This window comes from Spodoptera frugiperda, chromosome 29 (genome assembly GCF_023101765.2).
Source record: "Spodoptera frugiperda isolate SF20-4 chromosome 29, AGI-APGP_CSIRO_Sfru_2.0, whole genome shotgun sequence".
NCBI lineage: Eukaryota > Metazoa > Arthropoda > Insecta > Lepidoptera > Noctuidae > Spodoptera > Spodoptera frugiperda.
The window spans coordinates 12,648,277-12,675,178 of NC_064240.1; the positions used below are offsets into that span (position 1 = coordinate 12,648,277).

The 26,902-nt window shown below is 36.0% G+C and overlaps 1 protein-coding gene across 4 annotated transcripts in view; it reads right to left on the reverse strand.

The window, feature by feature from the left end:
* The window catches only part of LOC118268615 (terminal nucleotidyltransferase 5C), a 257,875-nt gene that overhangs the window by 229,140 nt on the left and 1,833 nt on the right, over positions 1–26,902 (reverse strand). Inside the window, exon 1 of one of the 4 annotated variants that reach the window (XM_035583166.2) lies at positions 13,046–13,232. The exons of 1 other annotated variant lie outside the window; for it this stretch is intronic. The gene's annotated coding sequence lies outside the window, so the exon portion shown is untranslated. Of the gene's footprint in view, positions 1–12,923; positions 13,233–26,902 lie in introns of those variants that run through there. 2 more of the 4 variants (XM_035583163.2, XM_035583164.2) reach the window with 2 other exon arrangements.

The following is a 26,902-nucleotide window of genomic DNA, read 5'->3' on the forward strand; positions in this document are numbered from 1 at the left end:
GTTGCATTCGACCAACTGATCCCTAAATAAACAACACATTCAAATACACTAAGAATTTGACCTTTTCGTATCTTCATCGCGAAAATCCATGTCATATAACTATATAGTATATCATATCTACGTATATCGCAAATAGCGTATTGACACAGAGTACCCACTGCCTACACGTTTGACACAAAAATATTCAATAGGTGCTCCGAAACAGAGGTGATAAGATATTGACACTCACACTCATATCCTGTCCTACTAAAACACTAATTTCGGTAACAAAATGCCATAATCATGTTGGTATTAGTTAAAGTTTTATGTTGTATGGTGGCATATGATGCATGTATTGTACATATAAAGTTTCCTCTTGAATCACTCTATTAAAAAAACCGCATCAAAATCCGTTGCGTAGTTTTAAAGATTTAAGCATACAAAGGGGCATTTGGAAAGAGAAAGCGTCTTTGTTTTATACTTAATTCTCGTATAAGTTTGCTCATTGACTAGTGACATTTCGATACTAAATAACACCAGATAATACATCTTTGCTAACTTTAGACGAAACAAAGACATTACTGTTTTGTAACTTACCATTCAAAATCAACATTATTCCAACACAGTAAACCTTAGCCCACACTAAAGTTACACATATAGAAACCTGATTACACATTAAAGTGATCCTAAAATAGCCACAAAACGTACCTTCTCAATACGGGATTTAATTACAAGGAATTCCAAGCGTAAATAGATCAAAACTAATATAGTGGTCACGTCCTACCTAGAGTATTGATTTAGCAAAAGCTTATCTCTCATATTAGCTCTCAACACCTACGTAACTCAACATAACACAGTCATGTTATCTACTGAACGTAGATACCAAGACTAGATATGCCATTTTCCTTTAGGCGGAAAATGCTGATTTTGCAAGAGGATAAATTAGTGGAATTTTGACAGTTGTTAGTACGAAAAGTAAGAAAAAGTAATTGAATATTAGGAAATTAACCCGTAGTATGCCGAGAATGCAGATCTACGCGACACAATGTGTTTTCCATTGTGTCTCATATACTGGCATACAAGAGGTTAAGTAAAATTTGTACTAAAACACAACATAAATCCTAAAGAATCAAATGCACAACAGCTTAAGGTAAGAGTCAAGAACACCTACAGTAAAGTATGAGAACTTTATACTGCTCTGAAGTTCAATCAAAAATATGATTTTAACAATGATAAAAGCTAGAACCACCTCCTCAAAAAGCACCAAACACCAAATCAACTTCAAATAAAGTTCTTTGACATACAATGTGTGTAAATAAATAACTGAGGTCCTTATCGCATCTAGTTTAACCTTAATCTACGATATCCAGTCTTTCACCTATAGATGTAGTTTACATATGTTTTAGGTTCAAAGTATTGGGACAGACATACTCAACAGCTTTTGTGACGATTATTGAAAAGGTTTTTGTAGGTTATAGATTGAATCAATAAGACCTAAATAGGACATGTATTTACACAGTGACTGGACATTAAAGGGTTGAGTAGATAAAGTAAGACCTTAAGATATTTTGGAGATTAAGGTCGATATTGGAATTAAATAAATATGGCTACATCGACTTGATTTTATTTCTTATGGCTTACTATGTAGGTACCTAGGTAATTCTGAGTTGACCTTTTCAATGATTAAAAATGAATGCAATTTCATTTAAGTAGAACAAAGATACCATAGCAAACTAAAGGTCAAAAGACCACAAAAGTTGGTCCTTTCAAACACAAAAGGACCAAACGCAACCACAAAATATTAAAACTCTTAATGAGCAAAACTAGAGTAAAACATTAAACGAAACTAAAATAGAACAGAATTAAAATAAAGTATACAAAAAGGAACAAATAAACAGATTAATGTCGGAAAAATCCGGGGAGAGTTATTACGGAATTTACGGAAATTACGGAAACTGGTTGCATGTCAAACAAAGCTTCAACGATGCTAAATAAAGCAATTTCGTTTCCCACAATCCTTGTGAACGAATGAACGGTGTTTGAACGTTCATTCATTTCGGTCCCCGTGGTAATATTGGTACAATGAAATTACTTCATTTCTTTCATGCCTGGTTTCTTTTTTGTTAAGGTGAATGAATGACATTACTTAGTTACTGGTGAAATGTTAATATCGTTACTTCCAGTTTTTTTTTATGAGCAGTATCTGGATTGTTGTTTAAAGGTTTTTTTTTACAACCAAGGTGTAGAAAGAGGCGCATTTATTTATGTAATATAGCACTTACGTTTCACCAGTCATATAATAAAGATGAGCCCATTGCTTTACGCCGAACACAAATCTAGACTCTTATTAATCCGGAGCTGCGGACTATCGAGTTTACCGTGATCCGGCTCGAAAAGCAGGAGTAAGAGCAGATGGTTTTTAATCAGTACGAGTCTGAAACTGCCTCTCGCCACGCCCAAGGCGGGACAAGTCATAAAATAAATAAGATGATTTTCACCATTAAAAAAGACTTAGTAATAAATTTCGCGTATAACTAAAAATACCACAGATACCAAGTTCAGTAAGATAATTTCAACTGAAGTAAAGAAAAACTACATATATTATATCATACATCTAGGAATAAAAATAAAAAATAATCGTCGAGTAATAAATATGTAACTGGGTAGCGTTAACGTTACGAGTATATACGGATGGCAATATCCGTCGGTTAAACTTCATTAAACAGTTAATTATTTGATTAGTTTAATTAAATTATTTATTTTCTTATCGCAGTTGTTATGAGAGTTACCTATATTCTTTTTGACGGTTTTATCTTTGCACTCTAATTGTTTTTCAGTAAAAGGAGGAAACGTTGTAGGTGAATTTATTTCAATAACTGACTTAAAATAGAAGTATTTTCTCAGTTTCACCTGTATGTATATATGTAAACATACATTAACAAGTATGTCGATTATGGCCTTCTATGAGCGTTGATACTGATGACAAAAAACAAATATATGTATAAATAGAAAAGTATAGTAGTGCAGTGCAACATTTATCAAAATCAGCACAGGCTAGGGCAAATATATACTTAAAACCTTTTACCCAGCAACTGAAATCAGAACATATTAGCTTTTAAATTAGGTTGATTTTGAAACAAATCGATCACTTAATGTACTTCTAATCTGCTAGCCAATGGAGAAAATGTTCGACCTTGGCATTCCTGATTGGCCCCGCACTTTATATTATCGTATATTCTGTTAATACATTCGATATTACGACTCAATAAAATCACGTGTTTTTCCTACGAACGCAGGAGTGACTTAGTATTACACCCATTTCTCATTATTCATGAATACCCACTATTTAAATACATACATAAATAACCTCACGCCTGTCTCCCATGGGGGTAGGCAGAGACAATGGAACGCCAATTGCTACGAATCTTATATACCTCTTTCGCTTCATCAACAGTCATCAGCCTTTTAAGTGCTATTTGTGACTGCTTAAGAAAGATTGTTCCTATACCCTGCTCATTTTTAAGGCCAGCTTCAGCTACTACTAGATATAAGCCCCTCCAAACTTCATAATACATAAATATATTCTAATCTACGCAAAAAAAAAACAAACAGACAGTGCGTACATGCAATATTCATTATTTTAAGTCATTACAATACTAGCGAAACAAACTTGATTACTAGAACTATTGTATTATAAGGCCTAGTCAAATGGTATACATAATAACGCTTGTTTATAAATACCATGAAAGGTCAAAATTTTAGAAGTAAGTCAACAGGTTTGAAAATATCTAGACGTAACTAACACACTATACATAGTTATTTAAGGCTTTGTGAATACAGAAAGGACTGTATGGCCTTGTTGCATTTTTCTTCTAATACTCACAAGAAATTAGATAAAGTAAGACAGGGAAATAGACAGAAATGTCTTAAGTTTAAAATCATATTTATTCCAGTCGGTTAGAACAATAATAACCTCTTTCCATTACGACCCACACACTGTCTTTCCATGACTTTATGACGTTCTGTTATTGTGGTTTGTCAACGAATGGTATAACACTACTTTATGTGGTTAGAATCCTGACGTAGCTTCGTAGGGAAATTCATGACAACATTGAGTTAGGTGAGGCGTCTTTTGTCATTGCAAATTGACCCTTCAGTATATTTTCTTTTATAACGTCACGCCTTTAATCCCCGACTGGGTAGGCAGAGGTGCACATTATGGCACATAATGCCAATATACACCCACATTTCACAATTTATGTTATAAGTCCCATGTAATAGGTGGTGAGCCTATTGCCATATACCGGGCACATTTCCAGACTCCGTGCTACCAATGAGAAATTTTCGAAAAACCGAAAAAAGCCCAGTGATGCTTCGCCCGACCCGGGAATCGAACCCGAGACCCCTTGCCCGGCAGTCATACTTGCAACCACTCGGCCAAAGAGGCAGTCACCCTTCAGTATACAAGTTTAAATAAGAAAAAAGAACTATATTCCTTTAAAAATATGGTGCAATATTTACTCCTTATTTACTGTTTGTTACGTACGATGTTGCTATGTAAAAGTTGTTACATATAATGATATTTAATACTGAGACTACTGACAGATCGAATGACACTAGTTCAGCATTATAACTGACGTTATGTGTCACATCTCTACGGGTAGATAGATGTTCTATGTATTACATAATAGTATGTACATGTCTGAGGAACATGATTATAAACTTATATGTTGGTAGATGGCCTGGGCCTCTCGAGGGATGTGGCTTAGCAGGCTTTGCACAGTGGAGCTGATCTATGTAGTGACCATTGGGATATCTTTAATAGAAGTACAGATCCCACAGTACTTAATCTTTCGCCTCAAAGTTAGGTGTCTTTTAACCACCATGGCTTATTCTAAATATGACTTTCGTCTAAAACATTGTCTTAAATAACGATCATAATAAAAATCAGAATTACTTAATTGAATATATTCGTTTTGATGCTATTCTCTTACATCTTATTACTATTATATATAGCTGAAGAGTTTGCTTTTTTGTTTGAACGCGATAATGTCCATAACTACCAGTCCGATTTGAATGATTATTTCTGTTGTCTAGTCCTTTTTATCAAGGAAAGTTATAGGCTATAAAACATCACGCTACGATTAATGGGAGCCGAGCATATCGGGTGAAACCGAGCGAAAGTAGCTAGCCTATCATAATATCAAATTCATTAGTATCAGTTATCTACTGTCAAGTTTCTTTAACAGATTCGCTGTGTATGCACAAATACCTAACTCCCGGGGAATAACATACACAATTACAAGTTACATGAGATAATACTAACATAGCAACATATGACGTCATCAATTCAGCCGTGATCAAGCTATAATAAGCCCTTCTGTGTAATAAATAAAGCTGATAATTCGTTGAAAGGTTTAAAAGGCGTTGATAACAAGCGTTTTGGAGAGATAAGTAGGTATGCTGTAAATTTTGGACCCTTTACAGACCTCATACTGACAGGGGCAGTAATAAATAAGGATAAGAGTTTAGTTTAGTACAAAAATGTTACTTAAACTTAGGTAATACATGTAATCTTCGGAGTTAACGAAAGGCGTGTGTTGGTGTGTTTATTTTTCATCCAATATTAGTTATATCGAGTATAAAGTCGCTTGTTCACTATATTAGGGCAGTCAGAAATATTCTAATTGAACAAAACACTAATTTACTAATGCAACGATAGTATCTTCACACCTTTTATTTCCGAAGGGGTTGGCAAAGGTGCACATTACCTGCGGCATGTAATACCACTTTACGCTGTGCATCCACTTTTTACCATTTGTTTTAGAAGTCCCATGTAATAGGGGGTAGGCATATTATCTTATACTGGGCACGATTCCCGTCTCTGTGCTGGGCACCAATTGACATTTTTCTCAAAAAACGGAAAAAAGCTCAGTAATACTTTGCCCGACTCGGGAATCAAACCCGAGACCCCTTACCAGGCAGTCGCACTTGCAACCACTCGACCAATAAGGCAGCTACGATAGATCTTCCTCAAAGCCTGAATCGAATCTAAGTAGGTATTCCTGGTTGAGAGCAACATAATTACATACATACCGTCCACATATATACCATATTATATGTATATAAGGACAAATACTCCACTAATTAACTATTTATTACATAGTCCCATATAATATCAGAAGCATCTTATATTAATATCTACAATTCCAATATCAATACTAATTTAATTAACGTTTCAGTATAAAGAAAAAGATACACAAAGTCCAAAGGACTCTTCATCTTCTATTTATAAATCACATTAGTTAAGGACTACGATATTATTTTCTATCGTCATATCGTCACGCCTTTTTAACCCCGCAGGGGTATGCAGAAGTGCACATTATGGCACGTAATGCCACTGTACAATATACACCCACTTTTCACCATTTGTGTTATAAGTCCCATGTAATAGGGCGTGAGCCTATTGCTATACACTGGGCGCAATTCCATACTCCGTGGTACTGAGAAATTTTCGAAAAAAGCCTAGCAATACTTTGCCCGACCCAGGAATCGAACCCAAGACCTCTTCTCCGGCAGTCGCACTTGCGACTACTCGACCAACGATAAAGAGAAATACCCTTATCTCTATTCTTCTCTCTGTCTAATAAATTGTTTTTCCCTTGGAAAGTAATTTAGACTTGTTTCTCCTGGCCTACTTATAACTAGGTTAGGGAAGGCAGAACCTGCACTTCTAGGACACCTAGCTATTAGGAATATAGAAATTTTTTCTCGGTTCATGATAGATTCGTATTAAAAAAGTCAGGAAGATTTGTATGCGAATTCTTCAAAATGAATAAAGTAATTGTATACATGCTACTGTAGTAACTTACAGTAGCAGAGTGCCTGTAGCCGCACGCCTCGCCAAATAGTTACATGAGTGAGCCGAAAAACAATAATTTATTTTCTAATAGACTCAAAAACTACATTCAGATATCTATTTAAAAGTAGCACCCACTTTTCACCGTTTATGTTTTGAGTCCGATGTAATAAGGGTAAGAACATTGAGAAATTATTGGCAATGAGTCTTTTGCCAATGAAATCATTGACATAGTTACAGGAATCAGTATCCTTAGTATGAGTTTACCTTACGTTTAAAGTAATCAAGAGCGCGATCGGCGCTGTAATTGGCCGGCTCGAATAAACCAACCAATCCGAGCGCAGAACGCGGTGTTGTTTCGAATACAATACAGATAAACAAAGTCACAGGCTAAACTCTAACCAATAAATAAAATAATCCTTTGTAATCATATCAAATCCCTTTCTTCCTGTCGTCAATATAAACATTTTATCTTATCATAAATTTAATTAGCCGCGCATAAAGTAAATACGATAATGTTACTAAAACTGATGTAAACTTAACCTCGATTTACATCTGACAATATGTAAGTAGTGAATCATGAAGTCATAACATTACAATACCCTTTTAATCATTGAAGAATAGAATAGAATCAGAGAAACACATACATATAACTACTTTTAACCGGTAATTTTTGAGTACCATGTAAAAAGAGATGCATCTATTGCTACACATAATATGTTTAAGGAATCGAAGGCATTTTTTTAAGACGTTGGAGTTAAACAATACTCATTATTTAATAGATTCAGTTAACTTAGTATGTTATTATGTATATTTAATACTAGCTTCTGTTATCGGCTTCACCGGCCTTACCGTGCTATAAAAAGTGGACCATATGTTATTCTAGACTATAATCTATTCCTGTTACAAATTTCATCTATCCCTTCAGACATTTTAACGTGAAAGCGTAACAAAGAAACAAACACACACATTAGCATCTATAATATTCATATGATGTAGGTTTAAGGCATTCACCATAAATGCAATATTCGACAATATTAATACACTAATCACAATATAAACTTCCACTACAACACCCTAACAAACCAAGACAAAACAAAACACCACCACCCACAAAGATGATCACGATTCGATCGAACCACATCAGATCTAGATTCTAGAAATATTAACAAAACATGGCCGCTGCCGCTGTAAAAGTAAAACATAATAACGAGAGCGATACAATATAACTTCTCACGAAGATGACCGCACTGCAACTAGCAGGGAGTGTCACTATTTACATATAGCATCCGGCTCGGTAAAGGTTAGCCATAGGTCAGGTTGGTGATGCCTTATAAAAAGGCGAAAAAGAGGACAAATGATGAGCTTTCAAGGTTTTAGTTAGAATGCCTGTGACCTTTTTTGTGAGGCGGGGAAATCATGCAATGACTTTCTCGCTTTGGGTGACGCGAGAGGGAGTGTCAGACTCCTCTTGTCTAAAAACCACCCCGTTCATACTCCTGCTTTTCGAATCGGAGCCCCGGTAAACCTGGTAGGTAGGTCCACAGCTCCGGATAGTCCGCAGCTTCGGATGCCTACGACCTAATTTCTGTACTTTTAAAGTGTTACTGGGTTTTTTTCGGTTTTTCTAAGTGGTAAGTCTGGAATTGTACCCGGTGTATGTGTCTGAAAAGTGGGTGTACATTGTACAGTGGCATTACGTGCCGTAATGAGCATCTCAGCCTACCCCTTCGAGGATAAAAAGCGTGACGTTGCATACATAGTATATGAAAAAAAATATACACCAATAATATTTTCCTGAATTATACACCTATTTTTCTATGTAGATCTTAAAAACAATGATTTTTTGCTCCCTGTGAGCATAGACTTCACAAGCTGCTCTAGCAAATTTATCTAACACGCAATCTTTATTGCGTCTCAACAAACTAGTTAAATCAAGCAAAGCAATGTATACCATGGAATTAACGCTACGAACAAAAACAAACCTAAAACCAAACTTAATCGTTAATTTATGGCTCAGTTACAATCAAGAACCGCCCAGTTAACATCGAAATAACAAATACGCCATGATTGTACGAGTAATAGGCAAAAAATTCACTACTTAATATCGATTTAAGGATTATCGACACAGGTTTAAATTCTAAGAATCGAAACTTTAGCACACGATTCTAACCTTTAAAGTTAGGTAAATCTGATGGGAACGTTCGAACATAACGTATAATGCCTAGATTTAATAGTTAAGTTTTATAATTCAATGAATATCGAATGCATAACAGAGGATTACAGCTAAGACGGGATACACTCATGAACTTTGAGAAGCTGATTAAAAATGTATAAGCTATGAAACTCCGCGATACCCGGGAAAGGACCAACTATCCGTAAGTTACTACTTTTGCATAAAATACAGGGTTTTAAGCTTGGCAATAATTGCTTACTTGGTTCAAGTTGGGAAAGTTATTCTACATATTTTCAAGTCTTTATAATATAAATCTTTGTGTGATCCTCAAATTATTGGATCTGTGTGTCATGTATGTGAAATTATATGTTTATAAAAGCACGCATCAAATATCGAAAATCCTAGTGTGGGGCAACGTTTAAAAAAATCATAATTACAAAACTCCAAATAAAAAATTGTAAATGCAAGAAAAATTCAAACTGAAACTGGGAAACGAATCCGAAATTGGCTATGGTGTACAGTCACACTTCCAGCCACCTGACTAACGAGGCAATCACGCTATGTATTTGTATGTACGTAAATAATGGAGACCGGACGCAAATCAGCATCGAATAAGCAACTAAGTTGAATGAAACAATTAGTTCTGATGTACCGATACCAAGATAATTCGATATGACGAACATCTAGACACGTAGACAGCACATTATCTTACATCCTGTATCACGCTATCATTATTTTAAGTAGTGTATGTTTTTTACCAAGAGTACTTCTTGAATGAAGAGTAAATGGAAACGTTTCATGAACTGTTTCAATCGAGATACGTTTCATGTCATTGTGTTGAATTCTTTGAATCAACACGTCTAGAGATTTTCCAACTAGGTAGTTACCACATAACTATATCTTTTTAACTATCGTTTTCATAATTTTCGTTTTCGAATACTTACAGAAAGTATAAAAAAGAAAAGAAACAGAATGTAAATCTCGTGTAAATTCGTGACATCTGTCCGAAGGTATTTCGTGCTTCTCGATGCATATTGAAGTCTTTGACGTTACTGAGAAGACGTCAGATAAAGTTTGAGTAAAATACGCCGAATCTCTTCATGACACAGACTCCAATTCATTAATGAATTAAATTACTGTAGGAACTCTTAAACTCACCATAACTCTTAAGAATACACTAAGAAAAATCATCCGACGGTCTGCATACTAAAAGTGAAGCTAAACAATGGTTTTACAACGTAAATTACAATTCCATTATTCCTGTATTCATAGTAATTACAATGTCAAACTAATGCAAATATCTAGTCAAAACAAACAGGCATTGTACTAACAGATGGACTGAACAAAAATAACCAGAATCAAATCAGGCAAAGTACTAAAAATAGTAAATTATACAATGATCGTGGAGTGTCTGCATCAGGAACTAAGGCTTCAACATTTCCATTGGAAAACAGGTAAACTAAAGTATTGTAATGAGCCGGTAACACAGAAACCTCTCTACAAAGAAGATTAGCTTGGTCACGTTTTAGTAACAGGATTATACATAATCTATAGTATGTCATATGGAGATAAATTGTTAGGTTGTTCGGGTAATGGCATGGCGTCACTGATTACACGTGTCTATTTGAAATAGACGAATGAAAATGGTGTTATTATTGTGATAACATCTTAATTGTGTGTATTGAAATGAACAAAATTGGTACCTGATGGTGTCAATAAAGATAAACGTTGGGAAACACAATAGTTTTTGCAAAGCAATCTGTTTCAAAAGTACCTAAAAACCACTCAAAAAAGTAAAGTAAATCAATTTAACTAGCGACAGGAAAACACAAAAAATCGTAGCCTGCGTTTCAATACATTTTTCATTTCAATACAGGTTCTATCCAATTAATTCCAATTTCCAAATAAAATTAATCTTCGTACCCTGAAGGCATTAAACAACGATCTCTTAAATTCTCCGTCCATATTTACGTTCCACAACTATCCTTATAAACACCGCTTCCATCGCGATCCAATTTTACTCGACTTCTAATCTTATTTCATCATAGTTCTTTACTTAATCTGTTATTTTTTCATTATATTGTTTTTGTATTTTCGTCCCGTAATCTTATTGAGGCTGATGGAAATTTTCTTGTGTTTCATGATTCATTTCTCTTCAGCTGTCGATTGGAATTTTGTTCCTTCTGTTTATTGTTTCTTAATTTGTAGCTTCTTTTATAAATTTGATCTTGTTTCGAAATATTATTCTAACATTTAATTGGTTTACTATGTCTTTATGTCAGTTTTCTTTGTAATAATCCTTTGAAAAGTATATTTTTTATTGTAACTATGTAAAAGTTTAACTTTCTACGATCTGAACGGATATCGTCACCTGCATATTGAATTAAATTATTCATGGTTATTGTTAAATTCTATTCCAATAATTTTATTAAAACAAAACATTTCACTATCAGAGTTATATTAAATATTTTGCACAGTATAATCGTTCGGTCGTTGTAAATCGTTCGCTTTCGATCCATATTATAATCGATTTATTTGTTCCACATCACTCTATCGTAATCATGAAGTGTAATCGGCATTGCTATAAAGGACAGAATTGGAAGCAATTTTTCATCGTGGAAAAATACGAATTACGCTAATAATATTAGGTAATGGAACTCAAAGTCCACAGAACAGTTTACTATAGTTACAGATGAAATAAAATCAAACAATACAAATCTACTGAATGCAGGATTAAATCAATCCAACTATAAGTCAAAGATTCTAAGAATCAAGTGAAATCATTTTCGTTGAAACTAGTTACAAGGTTCATGTGAGTCGGAAAACGCAATAATCTCTATATATAAAAATCTAATGCTGTTCGTTAGTTTTGCTAAAACTCGAGAACGCCTAATGAACGATTTAACTAATTTTGGTCTTGAATTATTTGTGGAAGTCCAGGGAAGGTTTAAAAGGTGCGAAAAAAATGTTTCGAGGCGGTACGAAATTTGCCGGGCCAGCTAGTATGAAATAAAATCCACATCTTTAAATGCGTAGAATTGAAATACCTGTTCACTATAGTACAAAATGGAAATTGCAGCATGATAATAATTTAGTTTTTGTACATTTTAGGCGTATTCAAAGTTCAAGTTCAATGGAAATATGAACAAAAAGAGAACGGACGACGACAACCGTCAATTTTCTTCACTGCGTCAGTTTTTGTAAGTGTGAATGAAATACGCAGCCGGTTTTCTAATACATTCTGTTTTTGTCGTTGCGGTGTGGCTGTTACAAACGCTAGTTCCATCACGATCATCTACTTTTGTTTTAGACATATTTTCATAAGATTCCTGCCTTCCTGTCTAATTGGAAATTAAATATCATTCTGTATAACTAAAGATGCATTTTCTGCTTTTATCTGTTCGGGCTCTGGCGATATGTTATCATATTTCCTTCATTCAGCAATTCGTTTTTCGGAAGATCGTTTTTGCATTATAATGATTTTGTATTATATTTTTAAATATTTCTAAATATATTGCACAACTTGCATAATATTTTTTATCAGCAATCGTGAGAAACGGTTCAAATCGATCCCATTTCCTCACATATGGCATTCAAAGTAATGTTTTGGTAACAATCTCCTGGCATCAGAACCATTAACGCGTAATATTAGTTTTTGGTGCCAAAACCTAAGGGGAATTAGTTCGTCGGATGCCGAAACAAATGTGAATGAGCAGCGCGCAGTTCGGGTCGAATCAACAAGTGCAAGCCGCACCAACAACATCTCCCGGCGGTAAACAAAGAAAAGCAAGCAAGCCATGGAATTCGTTCGAGACAGAGGCAACGATCGTGAAAACTGGGCCGGACATGTGTGCCTCGGCCGTGACCGCTTTACAATCACTTTTCAATTAATAAAGAACAAGCAAGCACCTGCAGAATGCAACAGATTCTATCACTCGCAACAAACAAGCAATACGCACGCGTTTGATGCCGCTCCAATATAAATCCGGACCGCACTTTCACAGGTAAGTTAGTGTGTTTTGTTTACGTACTTTCAGGGGTATAACACAGGGCACAGGTACACAGGGTAGCACGAGTCGAGTCGCGAACGTGAGCGCGCTGCACGGCGTGCGAGTGGTTCGCGCGGCGGTCGGCACGGCACTGGCTCGCTGGCGGCACTGGCCGGCGGCGGCGCGCGGCACTACGACACGCCGCTCGGCGAACGGCAATTCGCAACTCGAAATACCTACGTAACGTAACTTAACTCCATAATATTTTATAGTTTCGTAATCGTGTTACTCGATTACTGTGCGCCGCTCGCGTCTAATCGATGTCACGATTTCGGGAGCGGTCCTTGGGACTGAGAGAATCGAAACTCACATGCATTCCATGTTTGTTAAATGCAAGCCTGTGAGGAAAGGTCATAGTGTGCGATCCGCAGCGTACATATCTCGGATTGTATACGTTCGTCCTCCCACGTAGTTTGCCAACGAGAACTGGGAAAAAGTTTCAATAGCAATTTGTGTGCTCATTAGTTTTGCATCAATTCCTTTTGGAAGCAGCACTCTGGTGTTAGTGAAAGACGTCAATGCTTAGATGTGGGTAGTAAATAACAAGTGACGAGGAACAGACAAAAAACATGTTTCCCTGTGGGTATTTTGCGAATACTTCACGACCGATTTGCGTTGCGTCGCGACGGTAAACGGGAACATGAATATTCAGGGGCTGGTAATGAGCAGTCGTTCCACATTTCGCTCGTCTGGATGACTCCTGTCCAATATATCCTTGTCCTAATTGCGTATTATTCAATGACAATATAAAAGACCGAAGCCCTTGGGAATTTGGGCCAGTAACTGTCTAGTCGAGATCCCCGATAGAACAAAGCCGGCAAGACACACAAAGGGCATAAGTTCACTAAAGATGGAATTATTACCAAACAATATTAGATGGCCTTGTCACTTTTATGAAGCCCAATTCCAATTTGTACTGTTGGGTACATAAAGGGAATATAGTAAGGCCCTGTCATCCTTGTGATTTGATGTTCGGATCTTCGGAGATTGGACCCGAATTGATGACGTTTGAAGTTTGTCCCGCGCCCGTGGAAATACTAGACTTCATAAAAGGTTTATTAGAATGTAATGAAATCTACAACTTTATATTCAGTTTTAGCAACAAGTTTGTTATCTGATTTACAAAAAATAATAGTACCTAAGCAGCTGAGTGTAAAGTTTAACCGTGTTGACTGAATATCAACATATTTAGTGTTAATTAACAGGAAAACGATATGGATTTTTTATGTAAATACGAATACATTATTTTTGCGTCGTCATTACAGTAGTCAAAAATAAAATGTACGAGTATTATCAAAAAGATTTGCATTGTAAGCCTGTCTGGTAGATTCATTTGCTGTATCAAATGCGATAATAGTGAAAACGCGATACACATTATTTGTATTGAAATAAATAATGTACAGACACGTTTAGACGTACACAATATACTAAAAATATTACAATACGCTTGCTATTTAGGATACAATAATATGATCACCATATTCGGAATTTCTACTAATTTTTTCCTTAGTATTTAATGTACGAAAAATTTCCATATTTCAGAGTTATTTTAATGATTTATGAGCTAAGAATAATTTGCCTCACTTTGAAAATTATTCGGTACATTTTTACACCGACTTTCCTGTAATATTAGTAAATGACCATCCCACATTAATGTATCTTTATTGAGACTTAAAGATGAACATTTTTTTATATAAACAGCTTTAGAAATATCTGCCACGGTTTTAATGGGAGGTAGTGTCGCGTTTGAAGATTACAATAGTAAATATAAATACTACGTATGAGTTTGTTATGAAAGAGCTATCTTTTTCACTGTCTCTGTCGCTTCGTCAATGAAAATAATTGATAGCGATTGTTTTCATTGTATCGTGCATATTTGTGAACCACTTTATGCAGAGTAGAGTTAATGTTTATTTTGTTTTATTTGCTTATTTAACTTCTTTGTGTTCTCAAATTGAATTAATTAATTAATTGTCCGAGGTAAGGTTTACTATAGTTATCTTCAAACACAACACTACCTCCCATAGTGTGACAGATAATTTTAGAACACCGTATATATTCTATCAACATATTTATTTATCGTCTATTTTTCATTACACTGTTATTATTTCTTTACAAATTTCGACTTGCATAGTTTCCTGTTTATTGGAAACATTGAATTCCCTCATTAGTAAATAGTTACCTAGTTAGCCTACCTAATTATATGTTAATTAAGATTAGTACCTATTTGAATATTTCTATCATCGGACATTGTGTGGAAAACGGACGAAACGTTGAAAAAGGGAGTCTGAGATCTGGAAAACGTATTATTATCACTATGACAAATATTTTAACCTCCAAAAATATCACTTGGTAATTAATCCTCAATAGCACCTGCGACCACTTTAGACAATAATAATATTACAATATACCTACTATTTATGATTCAATTAACTCAAAAAGTGCGTCCCAGCCCCTAGGTCAAAATAGAATAATGGGCAGCATTATCGCTAATAGAAATCTTCTCCAGACAATCTACAGCCTACATATAACGCCATTACAGATTTTAATTAATACTGTTTTAATTTATTTGGCCCTTATCCAGATTGACAGTATTGTGGGAGGCTGCCCACGCTATGTAGCCTGCTGTACTGCCCCCATTCCAAATATTTTTTGGCTTAGAATCCATGAATGAATTTACGTGAACTGATTTTCGGATCACTTCGTCTTAAGACAAAATGCAGATGTTGGATTACTGAGTGTATCCTACACGTGTCTAAGACACATTTTCGTAAAACTATTTTATAAATTATTATGTACTTGTGATGACCATACTTCGTGCAAATTCTTTTTTATGGGATAAACCGGTAAACAAGTGAACGAGTAACCTGATAAGCAATAAGCGACGCCCATAGACATCCGAAACACTAGAGGCGTTACAAGTACATTGCAGGCCTTTTAGGGATTCGGTGATTGGGAAGTTTGGGAAAGGGGGTAATTGGGCCTCCGGTAACTTCATTCACACAACGCAAGCGTTGTTTTACGTCGGTGAGTTGTGTTCTTATTCTTTTTCGTTTTTTATTCCTTTTTATGGACTAAACACCATTACTCATGATATTTTAGAGCATTTCACTGATTTTGGTTAACTTTAGGTATCTAGTGGGTTTATATGTTAACCCTTTTATATCAAAACAACAGAAACATACATACATACATACATACATACATACAATTACTGTCTCGAGTAACTCTTTTGTCTTTTGATATGCTAAGAGGATGCATAGCATATTCTGCTTTATAAACACTAAACTATGTTTTAGGAGCAACGTTAACTGAACAGAGAGTAAAAGTTTATTGTAGACCGTATAGTTCATAGCTATATACAGGTTTAGACAACGAGTTCACTCATATAAAGTAGTGTTTTATTCTCTAAAGAGGTAGATTATACATGCATATCATACTACAATGTAACATCTTTTTTTCAACATTTATTATACAAATGTTCATTATGTATAATTTTTTTTCAGTCAATCAGTAACGTTACGCCTTTTATCCCCGAAGGGGTAGGCAGAGGCACATTACGGCACGTAATGCCACTGTACTTGTCCCATGTAATAGGTGAGCCTATTGCCATATACTGGGCACAACTCCAGACTCGAAAAATGCCCAGTCATACTTTTCCCGACCGGGGAATCGAACCCAAGACCCCTTGCCCGGCAGTCGCACTTACTGTTTTTGTTAAAAGAAATAATTAATGTTTTAATTTTTATTAGACCCATATAATAAGAAAGACTGTGTTTGATACTAAACTTCTTGAAGAATTTCAGTCACTTGCATTTGGTAGAATTGAACTGGAGTAAACTTCAATGCAAAAGTCTAATAAAATACACGTGGCATGATCTTTAAATTCAAACTCACAGCGAAACTACTTGGCACCCGGTATAGATAAAGAGCTGAACTTCACAGAAATTCTCACTATTCAAAAATAAAACTCCGTAAGAGTTTTTAAACTGCACTGAAAACTGAAATTTCGTACTGCATTATAGCTAAGTAGTTGTGTAGGTGTATAAAGACACACCCACACTACAAAACGTGTTTGCTTATTCATAACATCCATGTTCGCGAAATTTTTCGCACATAACGTCAATTTACCCAATTTTCGGTGGAGCAATTTTCGCAATTTTTCACTTCACTATTTTCGTTTGACTCCGAAAATAATGCGTCGCATAATGGCTGGTAAGGGTGACATGCAGCAAATAGATGCAGAAGTTTAGTTTAAAAATTTAATACTTTAACAATAAACTGCATTTGTTTACAGTGCATTGTTATACACCCAATTTTCGAAATCATTTTTTAAACAACCACTGTATTTTTAAATAACATGTAATTACAACTAATGAAAGCCAGAAGAATTTTAATTTGCACTCTAATTTACGCATATGCATTACAACCGGAGCTACGGACTACCTAGCAGGTTGTCGGGATCCGGCTCGAAGACCAAGAGTAGAAATGGGGTGGCATTTAGTCAGTAAGAGTCTGATACTCTCGCTTTATCCAAGGCAGAAGAAATCATTGGATGATTTTCCCCCTTAATAAAAAGTCTATGCATCACATCGAGAACCGAATTATATTTAGCCTGTGGAAAACAGCAGTCGTGAAATATGATTACATTATTTCATGTTTCTTTCAAACTTTATAAACAGGCTGTACTATTTGTTTTTTTCTTTTGAGGGAGGAATATCATCCTATAACTTGTCCCACCTTGTGCGATGCGAGAGGGAGTGTCAGACTCTTTCTGACCCAAAACCACCCCGTTCCTTCTCCTGTTTTTAACCAGTTGTTCTACAGTATTGTTGATACCATAATGTGTACTAACAGACATTGATTCTTCCCCTTACCTCGTACAGTATACATTAACTTGAACGTAGTTAATTTAATTTCTTGCTACGTGACGTAATTTGCTATTAAGTGTCGCAATATTCCACCACACAATTAGTGCCATAACTGAGTTATCGGTAGCTATCTTCTGTGTCAGGTTCCGTTGCAGGACTGGGGAAATATTATACTAACAGATAACAGATCACTAAATTTTTTTTATTTTAATTTAAATTCAAGTTGACGTTAGTCCATGTATTATGTTTTTTAGTATTATTTTAGTATTATTGGGAGGCCTCTCCTTCTCGGGTTTGTTTTTTAGTATAATATAATGCTAAACCAGATTAGCTATCAAATAAAGTTATTGACAATTCTTGAAAAAGCGTATTATTTTTTTATCGGTTTACCCATGAAACTGTTTGACCGCAACCACCCCGTTCTTACTCCTGCATTTCGAGTTGGAGCACCGATAACCCGCAAGGCAGCTTGCGGCTCCGGTTCAAGCCATGCTAGGGGCTCATATTCCGCGTCTTTAGTTTGCGCGCCGACGCGCATCGCCGGGGCGAAACTCCACTGCCGCGCCAGATTAGTGCGTGGCGGGATGAGCTCCGGCGCGATCTCATGGCGGAATGGCAACAGCGACTGTCGCAACCGAGGGCTGGGCTCGCTGTCATTGCAGCGGTAAGTCCCCTCTTTGAGGAGTGGCTAGAGAGGCGCCACGGCGTCCTCACCTACCGCCTGACGCAGGTGCTTACCGGACATGGAAGCTTCGGTAGGTTCCTGTTTCTGATTGGGCGGGAGGAAACGCCCGGGTGTCATCACTGCGAAGACCGCCCGGAGGACACGGTGGAACATACGCTTGCGGTCTGCCCTGCGTGGGCTGAGCACCGCCGTGTCCTCAGGGATGTGGTCGGCACTGATACAAGCCATGGTGCGGAGCGAGGGGGACTGGGATGCCGTCTCCTCCTTCTGCGAAGCAGTCATGCTAGCTAAGGAGGAGGCGGGGCGCGTGAGAGAACGAACCTCCTCACGCCCCAGCTGTCGCAAGAGACACTCGGCGTCGGGGATCGCGCGACGATCTCCGGCCACCGTAAGTGCGGGTCTGCGGACGGCGAGCAAGGGTAGCTCGCCGCCCGACCAGAACCAGACCCGTGCGTGCGGCGCGTCGCGTTCTGCGCGCGCCTCAAAGAGCCATCAGACCACCACAGATGGGGCCCAGTAGGGCTGATGCCTAATCCGGAGCTGCGGACTACCTAGCGGGTTTACCGGGGCTCCGGCTCGACGGGCAGGAGTAGGAACGGGGTGGTTTTTAGTCCGTAAGAGTCTGACACTCCCTCTCGCCTCGCCCAAGGCGGGAGAAGTCATTGGATGATTTTCCACGCTGAAAAAAAAAAAAAAAAAAATGGGCTCATATTCATAAGCACCATCCCGCGACACACAACGCGCCGAATGTCGCGCTGCTACTCTTTAGAAGAAGCTTTAGCAGTTTTAACGGCGTGGTTACCCTCTATTACATGGTACATAGGACTCACAATATAAAATAACCGGTGAAAAATATATGTTACATTAATTCATATGTATACTCCTTCACTATTCCTTAAGGGTTTAAAACGCTAGGTTTAAAAGATACAGTATATCTTCTGTCTTTATTTCTGTCCTATGGCACGATGTAGTTATTGCAAAAGCTTGTTTGAGTGAGCTACATGATAAAGCAATATGCAAATACCAGGGGAGCAAATCGTACGCACCGAATACTTTTAATGTTCAACCCTATGGCCGTATAGGGAGTCAGCAGAGGTTACTGATACCGTCACCTTTATAGTTGGACTAGTTTTCTTTTATTGGGTCGTGGAAAACATATGTTTTGGACATAGAAGTAGGACAAAACCCTACTATTTCAAAAGCATCATCAGGTTTGCCTTTTAAAATATTAATATTTACTAACAATTTTAATTTTAAAACATAATTTTATTATTAAGTGAAGACCTAGTATTCCTCCTAAATCTTAAATAGCGGGTATTGTATTTGATATCCCAACGAGGCAATTTTTATGTTTTTCATTTCTACACGTAATTACTTCTCTCTGTAATATACGTAAAGTACATGAAAGTGCTTTGTAATTTCAACCTACTCGAATAGGACAAAGTGAGTACACAAAAAATAGGGCCTTCGTAGAACTGAAGGGAAAATTGGGTTGTACTGAAACTTCAAAACATATTCACACTTCAGAGTTGGTACTGACACTGAAACAGGCGACGTCAAACATGTCTGACGTTGGTGATACAATTATTTTGTCGCCTCTTACATCGCACGCCCACACAAACACGCACATTTTCCTGGAATACGACAACACAGATTACCTTTCAAACATTGTGATGTATTCAACAAAAACCTCACTCAAATGGCACAGTGTTGTTATTGTTTCAATATTAATTAACAATACATGCGTTACTGTCATGGTGGCTTCGTGGTTCAAGACGCTTGTATATAAGTGCGGGTTCCAAACTTACCAACGGCAAATTCCAATGTGACGTTTTCCAATGTGATAGTAATATCGTACACCCATATTTCAATACGTTTTATACATTTCAGTTTTCATACCCTGAGATGTCACTGAAATTTTTGAATATCGTATTATTTTAAAAAAAAAGGGATACTCTTTTCAGGTACTTATCAAGAATACGATTTTTAAACATTTACGAAATTATAGTCACTAAAATAATTAATTATTTTAAACTGACTTTTCAGAAAGAAAAATACACACGATTTTCTGCAAAACAAGTTTCTACAGCAAAAACGTTCTCATATCAAATTCACATATATTACACAGCATGTTAATATATTAATTTCAAACAGTATAAAGAAAAGTAGAGAAAATTATACCAGGAATATAATTTCAATCCTGGTTCCATAATAAAAATAACTAACATAAAAATAAAAATAAAGATATGAATGCGTTTCCTGGGATGTTCATTCATTTCCTTTGGTCGAAGCTCTAGTGCAGTATTTCCGCGAATGCATACAGGGTGTGTATAATTTATGAGATAGCTTTTATTACGCTACAGCTAAATTAACTTCTTTCTCGACATTTAAACGTGTTTGAAGTTAACTTTATATAATGTAGTTAAATTAATATAGAGTTTTTAACGTGAACATTCTGCGAATGTTTCATTAAGTTATACTTAAAGTTAAGTTAACAGTAATTGTAATATGTACTTATAACAAAAAAAATATTTAAAATTTAAGTTTTAAATACATAAATTCGATAAGTGAAGACATAATTTGTCTTTGAACTTTTATTGTTCTATTTGTTTTTTTTTTTACGTTGTCCCATAATATGGTTTTCTCCTGTATCTTGGGTGCATTTAGACCAGCCCAGACCCGAAATAACAATTTATGGATCACAAAAACTGTCACTCCGTGCGGGAATCGAATCCGCTACCAGTTATACGGCAGTCATTTGCCCAGACACGACGTCAACCGTGCAAATATTGGTATACAAAATCAATACCAAATACCCTTCACTTGACTAACAAGTCACTACAATGTAAATGTTACAAGAAAAAAATAACAAACTAAAAAAACACCAAAAAATGGTGTAACAAATACGAAAAATCAATAAAACCGAAATGTATCTAAGTAGCACAAACACGGCCAACAAACAAAGCCTATTTTCGAAACAAATTTTAGCAAACGAAACATTTATTTGCAAACTTATATTTGTGGTTACATGCACATGACTTTTGCGGTTTTGGAGAATGTCAGTGACTGACGGATAGACTGTCATTATGTCAGCGTTATTGTGATGACGAGATAGTTGTTACGTCGGAGTAACGGTTCAGATGATAGATGCATAGTTTGGCCTTTGAGAATTAAATGTTGAAGGTTAAAAGTCAAATTGGTACTTTCAAAAATGGGTGCAATAGATTCACTATCGATCGATCATTAGTCAATAGGATTGGATTAGCGATATAATGTGTAATAGGAGGTTAGTCTTTAGTCTAGATTTAGTGTATTTCAGATATCTTGGTCTAGATTAAGATAAGATTAAGTAAGTTATTCTAATATGTTTTGTTAAAATACTAGTATAAATAAAATATTAACCACGACCTCACAGAAAACCGACGTGAAACTGAAACAACGCTTGCATTATGTAAGTAAGGGTACTGGAGACCCCCTTCCCAACCCCCGATTCCCCAAGCAACCTTAAAGGTTCTTAACCTACAAAAGGTCGGCAACGGACTTATACCGCCTCTGGTGTCCATGGGTGGCAGCGATTGCTTATCATCAGATGACGGGTCTGCCAGTTGATACCGTAAAAAAATCTTGATGGGTAAAAATAAAAATAAAATAAAATCGCTGAAGGACGTGCACCATAAGTTCGTAAAATTTTCAGTGACCCAGTTGCCTGCTAAAAGTGGGTAAGCTAAACCCCTTCTTTAGAAGAGAAGTTTATTTCAGCAGTAGACGTGTTTTCGCTGATAATGATGATTAAATTATTTTACCACTCTCCCGAATAAATAATTTATCTTAAGTAATAAGATATTCGGGTAAATATCGCGCGTAGCAATTCGTAGCATCTGAAATTCGTAGCAATGGCGCGTTGAACTCTTTTATTCACGACAATTATGATTGAGATGAATCTATTAATTACGATCTTATTTAATGCTAGACCTATGATTAGAACGGTTAATAATTCGTGTAACAGTATTAATAAATTTCTTGCTTCATAACAAAAGAATATAAGACTTATGGCACTTTATATCAACTTGGGAGTAGGTCAACTTTGTGCATTTAATTCTGAATTCTAATATCTACCTAGACATTGAAAAACAAACTTAATTTTGAAAAGACTTACACTAAATTCAATAATGTTAAGAGTTTCATAAGATAGTGTCAAAACAAAACACAGAAAAAAAAACCATGCTATTACAAAAAAAAAAAAAAATTAACCCCTCTCCAAAGATATTTTGTTCAACCTGATGCTTAGTCCAAAATTTTGTATTTGGAACCTCCAAACTCTTTTTTTTATACAAGACAGTATCAGCTAATCTACTTAATTCCCTTACTGCCTTCTTAAACCTTACAGTAAAATGTACGACATTATTGATCAGTACAGACAGAGTAACAGAGTATACTCGTATTATCCGTTCGACACAGATGCAATAAAAACATATGAGATCAAAGGTCTAATGCGACCATGCAGGTTGTATTGCAGGTGTATGCTTTAGCTTGCTCATTATGTCCTGGTAATCGGTCTTAAGCAAGCCGTCGGTTTAGCTGAGCTGTGAGGAGATGGGTCGTTTGTTTAGTGGGTATAGCTGCTGAGTGTGGTGTCCGAAGATCTTAAGAAGAATTTATTGACTCATTAACGAAACGGGGTAAGATATTTTAGGGGTTTCTTTCTGGTCTGAATTTGAGCCTAGATTTTGGGAATAGTTTCAACTTTCAATATAAGAATATTATTTAAAATTACATAAAATAAAAATAAATCTTAATTAAACAAAATATAAAGAGTAATAAGTAAGTCTTATAAAGTTACACAGTCAGGTTTTGCATCGTTTACTTTTCTAAACAATTTCTTTGATATTACATTACATTAACAACTCTTGAGAGTCTGGACTATACAACTCTATAACAAAAGAAGAGATTATGCCATACGCTCCACGCTTTGCTATCGTATTAGAGATTTAAGCTAAATCTTATGATAATTTTCGGAACACTATAATAAAGTCATAGTCTAAATTGTCTAAAACGACATCCAAATCCTTGACTAAAGGACTTACAATCCCAAACAAAATTGCGACATGCAACTAATAAAAGAGCAATATATTAACGGTCTCAGTATCAAGCGTGACGATTATACTTTATACTACAAATACGTGTGTAGTAGCGCAGGCGCAGGAGTCATCGCCCGTACTAGTGTCGTGATCGAAAGTAAAAGTGACAGCTACACAGTGTACGAGTGTGTGTGTGTATGTGTGTGTGTTTGTAGTGTTGTGCAGTACACCTGAGAACAGGGGACAATGGGATTGAACTTGTTGTTGATATAAACTGGAAATTAATTATGCAAAACTTTCCAAGTCGATTTTTACAATGGTAGGTCAGTTATTGACGTAAGTGGTAAATGTTGATGGAGATAATTAATCAGTTTGTAATGTAAAAAGAAGTCATGTTACATTTATTTGTCTTCTGATTAGACGGTTGAGGCCAAAATAGTACTTCGAAAAAAATCATAGAAATGGATGATGTAATACTCGGACGTGTATCCTTAGTATGAATTTCCTTTACGTTAAAGTAGTCGAAACGAGACCGCGTTTAGTCGCTCTGATTGGCCGGCTCGAATAAACCTGGGGTACTGCTGAAAAGACCGTGTCATCAATGTAATTTTCTTTCATATTAAATCAGTACAGAATTTTGAATAATCTACAGCTACACTAATTTATACAGTTGAAGAGTTTGTTTGTTTGAACGCGCTAATCTCAGGAAATACTGGTTCGATCTGAAAATTATTTTTGTGCAGGATAGTTTATTTATCGAAGAAGTATAACCTTCTTAGGCTATAAAACATCACGCTACAATCAATAGGAATCTAGCAGAATGGATGAAACTGCACCCAAGTCGCTAGTAAATATATTATAATATAGTGGAAAATATTACATTATTTCTTTAATAGATTTGAAAAATGGATGAATTAGTGTAACCAACAATAAGGGATCACTGTTCAGTTGAAAAGACTCCACAATTTTTCAAACAGGCCTAAAATGCACAATACTAATTCGAATTTAATGTTCGTACTCAAGATTCTATTACCAGGCACAATAAAACCTGGGCAAGCAAATAGAACTCAATAAAAATACGAAACACCATCACAAACAGAGTATAATTACCTATTCCAGAAAAAAGGCACGTTTTAAAAACTCCACAATATCAGGATCTAAAAATAACTGCAAGTTGCCAAACTGGTATCATTTACTCTATGGTCCTGCTGTGCATGTGTGCGTGAACCTAGCCAACATGTCTACATTGTCTATGTGTGTGAATGGCATGTCGATTATTCTTGAACTAGTTTTGTCTTTGTTAACTCAGTTTATAAGCGAATGGTTTATTTTTTTAGTTATATAATAAATATGTAATTATTAAGTTGTCTTGATAACCTTCGAGTTAAGAGTTAACTGTAAAAGTTAACGGCAAGGGTTATTGATATCTTGGGAACCTTTTTGCAGATAATTAATTGGTCGTTATTTTCTTTTTTAGTTACGAGTTATGAGCACTCGATTTTAACTGGTTTAAATTATATGTAGGTATATGTATGATCAGTTGTATTGTAACTGTTAACTTAAGTTCAATAGACTAATATTATAATATTATGCTGAACTTAATATATAATAAGTATAATAGCATATTATATTATCGTTACGCCTAGCAATGTCTGAAGATGTAAGCAGCAGCATACTTATAGTGCAACAACTTAATACTAAGTATAATGTCCAAAATATTTTATGAAGTTAAATAATATTAGCAGTTCAAATTGTTAAGGAGCGCATCATCCTAAACAGCAAAACCAAATCCTCCGCTAAATAAAGGCTATTTTTTGATGAGAGGAGAAGTCTTCAAAAGGGGCCAAGCTTTTTGGACAGAAAGATTAGGTAGTGTGGGATTTTTACCTCACTATAACCACCCTGGTGGTCATCTTCATCTCAGATAAGGGAAACCGAGTCCTCTAAATAGACCTGCTCCGGAGTGACGGTGCCCCGGTTCTACTCTTGTTACGGCACATCCCTAAGAATACGTGTGTCTTAGTGTCGTGGCAGCACGTAACCACTGTGCTACCGTCTTCCCTGAGGACTAACTAAAAGGCCTACCTACCAAACAAAGATAGACATCGATCCCATCGCAGTTGTCACCAAAGACTTAAAGGATTCTGCTACCCGTATCTCACATATTGTTTAAAGTTCTATGACATAGGTACCCGGATCCGTAGACCAGGTCCATCCATAACTAAATGACACTAATCACAGGTGTCTATGCCTAATTGCCTACATGGAAAGATAACGAAAATTCCCCCATACCTAAGCACGTAGGTGTTGCCCTAGAAATAAGTTCACTTCATGGAAATCTAAAGAATGTTGCGTGTGCGATAAGAATGGCTGAGGAAAATTCTTCGAAGTATGTATTAAAATGCTGGTATTGAATAATAGGCTCTACTGAATGATTGTGATTGGTTACCTGTTTATTTGGCTGATATTGAAAAGCATAATATTACTATACGGTATGAAGATCACTTAAATAATTGACTGAAATGAAACTACAAGTAATACTCGTCCACAAAAGCATATTTATTTTTTTATGGAATAGTGGGCAAACGAGCAGTCCGTTCACCTGATGGTAAGCGATTAGCGCAGCCCATGGACACCCGAGGAGTCACAGATGCTTTGCTGGCTTTTTAAACAGGAATACGGTCTTTTCTTGAAGGTCTAAAGGGCGTATCGGTTCGGAAATTCCACTAACGATAGCTCATTTCACAGTTTCTCTGTGTGAGGACGAAAGTTTCGTGAGAAACGCACATAATACAACTAAATATTTGAACGAATAAAATTATAAATAAAATTTAAATCTACAATAAATCTTAAGGTGAGTAGGCTGTATAGACCTACAATTTAACAGCGCAGTTCAACTGTACAGATAATACTGCACAGTTAAATCGTAAGGTCTGTAGCGTGAATAAGTCAGCTTTTTCAACACTTGGAACAGTTCAAGTAATAGCAAATGTATTATTAAATGTGTTAGCACACGGCTTAAAATTAAAAATTAAACCACCCAATAACCCATTGGCAATGAAATGAAAACATCTTTACTTGACAACCGACCACATGGTCAGACGGGCAATATTAATAAAATAATTTCACAATAATAATAAAACGTTTATTAACGATGTCGGCGCTCGGATACAAAAAGGTTTCTTTTACAGGTTGAGGATAATGT